The following is an 8945-nucleotide window of genomic DNA, read 5'->3' as shown; positions in this document are numbered from 1 at the left end:
GCATTGTGCAGCGGAGTGAAATCAAGATTAATAAGGTGTTGAATTATGATACTGAAACGAATGGTGTGCACCAGAACTCCCGTGCATTTACATGAGTAAATGGACGTCCATGATTTGATGGATGCACCTTCTCATCTTCATTACATGTTTGATGTGCTTCTAAATGTAGTTACTCGTGAATAGTTTCAAAATGCAGAGAGAAGTAAAGACACTCATGATGGATGTATGTTGGTAAGTTAGAATGACCGGCTCTCCCGACGGTCCCGCTCCTCACTGCATTCAGTCATTAGCATCCTTGGCCCCCAACACTGGTTTGCGGCTTACCCCAGTTGACTAAATTTGTGTCACTAGCGTCTGAATTCTAACCACTAAAAGTAAGCTTGGTTTTGGTTATCCTTATCCTAGGCTATGTTACCTTATGAATATGAATTTCTCTTTCAAACAAGACAAGTATTTGCCATTTTTATTGATTAAGAGGAAGAGAGTTGCCAAGTTAACTGGATAAAAATCAGGTGAAAACCTGCACAACCTACTGATCAGGCACACAAGATAACCCACAGACACCACTACGAAGGAAACATTTACGAGGTTGCACATTGACATCATTGTCATCACTTCTTCCCGAGCAAATGATTCCGACCTTCGCGCAAGCAGCTAATGACAAAGCAAACATCACAACGGCCACATGAAGATCCATAACAAGTGAACATCACACACGCCAACAACATGATAGCATTAAATTCAAGAATAAAGGAGCGACTGTGCATTATGCAAAGCTGGCGCCACGAAGGATCATCGAGTTGGGCCATCCATCGTCTGTCATCGATTCCAGATGGATCTCACTGCCGCGTAGCTCTGACTCCACCACAACAACCGAACCACAACCAGCCAACATACACCGAAGAGCTGACTACCACAAATTTACCGCAATCCCGTCTTCGCACACCCACATAGTTGCTGCCACACGAGCCATTGACGACCACCATGCCAACCATAGACCTCTCTAGTCTGATTCAACTGCGGGTTGGTGCCCTCAATGAGGGAACACGAAATCGATCATAGGTGTCAATGTCATTATCGTCCGGTCCGAGCAAACTGGACCTAAGGTTACCCACGGAGTAATGAGGGCAGGGTGGAGAAAATCATTGCGATGACACCTTCATCGAGACAATGACGCCCTCAAGCGTCGCCATCGTCGGCCCGAAACACGACGAGTACAACTTTCATCGGCCATCTCACCATACAAACTCAATGTCGGCTAGCAGCCTACACCACCACCCGCATCATCCAGCTTGCCGTAAAGTGAGACCGCCTTAGACCCACCGGTCCATCGGCCCACCACTGTCAGATCTGGCATCCCTGATGAGGACGTGGGATCACCTCCAAGTTTAATTCTATAACTATGATGGCGTACACCTTCAAATATAATATAACTATGTTGGCGTACACCTTTACGTATAACTAGCAAACTTGTCCGTGCGTTGCAACGCGACAGTAATTATTTTTTACCTGAGCCGCTACCGTTTCAATCCAATTTTTATTCTGACTCGTCATATTGTTGGTGTGCACCTACGACCACACTCACACATCATCTTTGTGCCTCGCTACATGGTTTTCATCCATTTTTTTCATGCGTGGGGGCCTCGCTAAGTGGTCTTTGCCCAATTTTTTTCATGCAACGGGATCGTTACGTGGGAGGTGGGGGGAGGAAAAAAAACATATGAAGGTGGGAGGTGAGACGAAAAAACCCTGGAACGGAGACTACCAAGGCCTCGCTTAGGAGTAGAGATGGGTGGCATTGGTGGGTAATATTTTAAAACTTTAAGGGCAATTTTCATGACAAACGGCCAGAAGTAATAGCTTCTTTATTATTAGTTATATAGAGGTAGAGATATTGTGGCATGTGTGGTTAAATGTGCAAGTCTTCCACTATAGCAACTAGATCTATTTATTTTTGTTTAATGCACTCAGACAGAATTTTTTTTCTGGAAAACGTGAATCATAATTGATGTTTGTTGGGATAAGTCTTTTCTCCGCACAAATGTGACCATATTCTGGATTGCTGGACACTGCCATGCAAACAAAAATTTCATCTCTTCCTTTGAGATAAAAAAAATCATTCTCCCTATACATGATCATATAATGTTTTTCACATGTACTCCAAAAAATTACTGGATGTGATCCAAATTAACTAACGCCGCTCTAGTACATCAGAGGAAGTTCCTTAAATTGTAGGCAACACAAAAAAAAGGGAATTTTGTTGGTAAAAACAGCACCACAGTTGAACAATTATATTGATGACAGCTTATACCTGCACACTACATTTCTGTGTGTACATCTACATATTTGGGACCTTTTGAGGTTTCAAGCCACGAAATACTATTTTCGTTTCTTTAAGGGCTCTAGGTAGCCCCCCAAAAAAAAGAAACATCTCTCCATGCCCATCTCCTATCCCCCTTCCCTCCCTCGAACCCTAGCCCCTCGTTGATGTGAGCCTCCCCGGAGATTCTCGATCCAGCTGCCACCAGTATAGACTTTATGAGAAGAATATGGTAGACATTATGAGAAAACACAAAACATCTTACCAGTATAGACTTTCATAACTTGGTCCCACTAGCCTTTCCGCGCACCATTGGCAGCTCAACCTCACATCTCCCGCTATGAAAACCTGCACAAGTATTTTCAACCCCTTCGATATGTTAATTAAGGTCTTGTACTAAAGCTAAAGCATGGGTAATGTAACTTGAACGAAGAACGAACAAATAAGGTTAAAGGAAACAAGAACATAAGTAGTTCGACCTTGGAAAATACAAACTATCACAGAAAAAAGCGCAGTACTCATAAGCGTGTAGTTCAAGCTACTTAATTTGGTGGTGACGCCTTAGGACATCACAAAGACTAGTCAGTCATTGAGTTTTCAACCGATTAATGTCACACATAATCACTAATTGAATAACTCAAATATATAATGTTTCTCCTTGATAACGAATTTCTCGGGTGAATGAATTAGCAACTTAGAACTATCAAATACAAAATGTACGCATGTGAAGAGGTGGATCCACACAACAAGTAATTTATAGAGTTGTGCTTGGTGTGTTAAAAAAATAGTTGTGCATGGAAGGATGCTCATTTTGCATAGCATAAAAAAAATCAGTGGTTGGTGAATTTTAATAGTATCTTAGAAATATCATGAGGTCACTAAGCTACATGATATATTAACAGAATTCAACAACATTATTCATACAAAGGAGTTGCCCATGCAGCATGTACTAGAAAACCTCACAAAAATGCAAAATGCCTGGCCCTAAAGTAGCAGACTATCCTTTTATAAATAAATTAGAACCGATATTTTTTCATAAGGGATTTTTTCTTATAGTTTGACTTCTTCCTCTTTTCATATATTTACCTTTGATAATGATTTTTATTTCTTTAGTAGGTACAACGGCTAGACCTATCAAAACCCTAGATCACAATAGTATATTGATAGATCCCAACCACTGAATCTTCATAATAGTACCAAAATAGATCAAGCACTTTAGAACTTTATAAATCATCATAATCATGACCAACCTGATCTTGCTAGAAAACAATTCATAAGTGGGCATTAGTTGAATTCCTAAATACGATAGTACTACTCCACCTTCAACACAAGATAGTAATATTGTACTAGGGTCCCCGAAGATATAGCATTCATCGCGGATGTTGGAAATATGCCTAGAGGCAGTAATAAAGTTGGTATTATTCTATTTCCATCTTCATAATTAAATTTATATTTCGTGATATAGTTGCAGCTTTTCTTGAATGTCAGATTCAAAGGGATACCTATTTATATGTGAGGAAATATAAACATCAATAAGATCCTAGTCAGGCCTCTCGACTAGCTCATGTCTTGTTGGTGGTTATGCTTTTATAACCATGAGATGAGAACACATTGTTAGAGTAACAATGGTGCTAGATAGACCCAACTTATGAAATAACGCGAGATCACGTCGTCAACATATTGTCGGTATTTTTTTATAAAGTATTAACATTTACTTGTGTCATGTGACCATGACAATATTGTAAACCCGGACGTCGAATGGTTACTTCGGGGTTACCAAACATCACTCTATAACTGGCTGATTATAAAGTTGACTTTCGGGTATACCAGAAGAGTATGTTGCGGTGTTCGAGATGTCAAGATTGTGATTTTTCTCCTTCAGCAATAGAGAGATACACTCTCGGCCCACTTGGTATAACGATTTCCATCATCCCTCCGCCAAGGATAGTGACTAAGGTGTTAGTCATGGGGACATCAAAATACGTAACGAGAAAAGAATACAAACCATTAACGACTTAACTAGGTATAGTGCTCAAAGTGTTGATCAAGGTGATACATACCCTAAAAGTTTCGCCTCGGATTATGTACGTATCCTGAAGTATAGGGAATTGTATGAGATAACAAAAAGTTCACTCGAAAAGATCTTCATTGCTACGCGGGAATTATTATGGGTGTCTAGATTTTGTTAATAATTATTGACCGGAAGGAGTTCCGAACATGTCCCCGTATTATTGAATTTGTAGAGGCACACACTTAAAGACTAACAATATGTAGGGGAACTAGGAGATAATGGAGGAGAGAATGAGCTCCGGAAGTGTTCCAGCTGATCCCCGAAGTGTTCCGGGAGGCCCCAGGAGTGTCCCGATGATACCCGCGAACGTCTTGGAAGCTCCTGTAATATCACATAAGCTTCCAAAAAGAGTCCGGAAGGTTCTGGAACATTTTTTTGAATATGAATACCGAATATGATAGATTATCTTCCACCCTTATGACTAAATGACTCTTTGCTTAATAAAGCATAGAGTCCGATTATAGAAGAGAGTACATCCACGTTAGGACCAGCCAAGCAACCATCTCTCTCTTCTCTATTTATTTCATTCACTCACATGGACTGAATACAACCATTATTTATGACGATTTTCCCATGCAAAAATATCTTATGAAGTTGGTCTATGATATATGTTGTCAGCATAAAGCCATAAACAGAGAAAATAGATTTCTATTTGGGAATAGGAGACGTCGCGAAGAGAACACCTGGTAGCAGCAGAAGAATTTGTAGTGCCGTTGTGGTCGTCCCACATGCCACCTTTAAGCCATTTGTATTCAAATAATAATTCCAAATATTATACACGTATGTTTTCATTTTTAATGCGGATACAAATATTCACTTGCCATGTAGGCATTTCCTCAAATGTGAATACATAATACTATTTTGGATTATCTACTACCAGTTTCCACCCTTACGACTAAATGGCTATTCATTTTAACAAAGCACATAATTCAGGTACAGAAAAGAGTACATCCACATTAGGATTTAGGACCAATCAAGTAAACCATGTTGCTCTTTCCTTCTCTATTATTTCATCAAAGTCATATGGACTGATTACGGCCATTATTTATGAAGATCTGTACGTGCAAAAAATATCTCAAGAAGTTGATATATGATAAATGTTCTCAACAACCACACCCTCTAGGGCAATTTATATACCAGCACCGATCGAGTTTGTTCTATACATGCTTTGCTGGGTCATTCAACACATTTCTCATTCAGCAGAAACAATGAAGGGAAAAAATTCTGCAAGACCAGAGCAATCCAATGTGTTCTCCCGATGGTTCAGAGCCACTGGTTTTTGCACTTTCCTCTCATACACCGTTATTGTTAACAAAGACAATGCAAGACAAACAGAAAGAGAAAAGAGATTTTGGTTTGAGAATGGGAGACGTTGGGAAGGGAACACATTATGGTCCAAGAAGAACTTGTATAGTACATGCTAAGCTGGTACAAGAAGAACTTGTACGTGCTATCATAGAGCGCCGGACCACCACATGCATGTGAGAGCCATGGTTATGCCATCTGGCCTGCGGGTGGCTGGCTGTCTTTGCTACTACATCGATCTTCCCATAGTGCAATCAACTTCTTCATGAAGCTCTTCCCAATGCAGGAGGGCTGAGATCTGGCTAGGTTTGTCCATGCTAAGCTCGCAGGGTGCGGTCATGTAGCTCAAGTGGCCGAGGCATGTGAGCAACTGAACGGTCCGTCAAGGGCAAGGCTCAGTTAGCTACCCCCGTTGATGTTTAGTTTAGAGGGAAACAAACTACCACATCCATCTTCAAGAGATTTTGTGAATCTCGTAGATATTTCAGTTTCCCCAAAGAAACTTCTTTGAGACGCAACTCCTTTGTTGGTTTCATTTGTTTAGAAATATGCAAAGTTTCCTGTTGATTCTTCAATATTCTATTTCAGACTAAATAATGACAAATATATTAAACGAATGGTATGCACCAGAATCCCCGTGCGTTTTCATGAGGAAATGGACCTCCATGATTTGATGGATGCACCTTGTCATCTTCATTACATGTTTGATGTGCTTCTAAATGCAGTGACTCGTGATTCGTGAATAGTTTCGAAATGCAGTGAGCGGTAAGGACAGTCATAAGCATCCCTTCACCCCCAACATTGGTTTGCAGCTTACCCCAAATTGAATAAATTTGTGTCACTAGCGTCTGAATTCTAACCACTGTAAGTAAGCTTGTTTTTGGTTATTCTAATCGTAGGCTATGTTACCTTATGAATATGAATTTCTCTTTTAAACAAGGCAAATATTTGCCATTTTTATAGATTAAGAAGAAGAGCGTTACCAAGTTAACTGGATAAAAATCGGGTGAAAACCTGCATAACCTACTGACCAGGCACACAAGATATCCCACAAACACCACTACGAAGGAAACATTTGACGAGGTTGCACATTGACATCATTGTCATCACTTCTTCCCGAGCAAATGATTTGGACTTTCCCGCAAGCAACCAATGACAAAGCGAACGTCGCAACGGCCACATGAAGATCCATGACAAGTGAACGTCACACACGCCAATAACATGATAGCATTAGATCCAAGAATAAAGAAGCGACGGTGCATTATGCAAAGCTAGCGCCACACAGGATCATCGAGTGGCCCATCCATCGCCTGTCATCGATTCCAGATGGACCTCACTGCCGCGTAGCTTTGACTCCACCACAACCAGCCAACATACACGTCGAAGAGCTGACTACCACAAATTTACCGCAATCCCACCTTCGCACACCCGCATAGTTGCTGCCACATGAGCATCGACGACCACCATGCCAATCACATGCCTCTTCAACCGGATTCAACTGCAGGTTGGTGCCCTCAATGAGGGAACACGACATCGATCATAGGTGTCAATGTCATCATCGTCCGGTCCGAGCAAACCGGACCTAAGGTTACCCCCGGAGTACCTTCATCAAGACAATGACGCCCTCAAGCGTCGCCATCATCCGCCCGGAACACGACGAGTACAACTTTCGTCGGCCATCTCACCATACAAACTCAATGCCTGCTAGCCACCTACACCACCACATGCATCATCCAGCTCGCCGCAAAGTGAGACCGCCTTAGACCCGCCAGTCCGTCGGCCCACCACTGTCAGATCTGGCATCTCTGATTGAGGACGTCGCATCACCTCCAAGTTTAATTCTGTAACTATGATGGCGTATGCCTTCAAATATAATATAACTATATTGACGTACACTTCTAAGTATAATATGATGGGATGTGTGGTTGAATGTGCAAGTTTTCCACTATAGCAACTTGATCTATTTATTTTTTGCTTAATGCACTCGGACATATATTTTTTCTGGAAAACATGAATCATAATTGATGTTTGTTGGGATTACCAATTTTTCTCCCCACAACTGTGACCATCTTTTGGATTACTCGACACTGACATGCAAATATAAATTTCATCTCTTCCCTTGAGATAAAAAAATCATTCTTCCTATACATGATCATATAATGTTTTGACATATATTTACGAGTTAAAAAACTGCATCTGATCCAAATTATAAGGGAAAATTTTGTTTTTGCAACTCTAGATTTTGCCAATTTTCCTTATGCCACTCTAGATTTTGACATTTCACTTTTGCCACTCTTTGTTTTTGACAATTATCACAATTGCCATTTTGTGGCAAAAGCAAAATAATTTTATTTCATTTTTGCCACTCTTAGCTTTTGATAATTATCACAATTGCCACTCTGAAAATCTTGCTTTTGCCACGGGAATGGCAATTGTGATAATTGTCAAAAATAAGAGTGGCAAAAGTGAAATGTCAAAATCTAGAGTGGCATAAGGAAAATTGGCAAAATCTAGAGTGGCAAAAACAAAATTTTTCCAATTAATTAGGACTGTGCTAACGACCAGTTGATTGGTCGTTAGCGACAGATCCGCACGACTAGTTCCTACGTGATCGCTATCTTCCCACGCTCGCTATCCACTGATTTTTTTTCCTTCTCTCAAAAACCGTGGTAAATCGCTAGTGGTTTTTTCTGGTTTTTCACCACATAATATGAAAATAAGAATAAAATAAAAGTGCTTGAAAGACGATTCGTACCTAGGTCTATGCAATACCTATTGAACCTAATAACCAACTAAGCCACCTTTTGTTGTTGTCTATTGTAGATAAACAATGTTATTTGAACCTTTCTTATTTCTGCCATATCAGAAAAAAATAAAGTTTGGCTTGGTAACTTTGGCATGACCAGCGTCATAACTGTGGTATGAGCAACATGATAACTATATCATGATAAGGCTGATAACTACAGTACGAGAAGGTTAAGGCATGAGGAAGTATGGTAATTTAACACATAATTTACCGATGAAAATGTTTGAAAAACTTTTTCCCTTGGATGAAAGATACCATGGTGTTTAAAACGTAAGATATTAGTTATCAAATCTGTGATGTATATCATGCTTTTTACATAGAAATTACCGGTTGTATATTTTTCAACCAAAAAATCAAAAATTACAATGGTGTTTATATGTGAGTTATCAGCTTAGTATGTGTCTATTAATAAGCTATTTACATATAAATTAACGGGGTTGCCC

The sequence above is a fragment of the Triticum dicoccoides genome, chromosome 4A, assembly GCF_002162155.2.
Source record: "Triticum dicoccoides isolate Atlit2015 ecotype Zavitan chromosome 4A, WEW_v2.0, whole genome shotgun sequence".
Classification (NCBI taxonomy): Eukaryota; Viridiplantae; Streptophyta; class Magnoliopsida; order Poales; family Poaceae; genus Triticum; species Triticum dicoccoides.
This window is presented reverse-complemented; position numbering follows the sequence as displayed.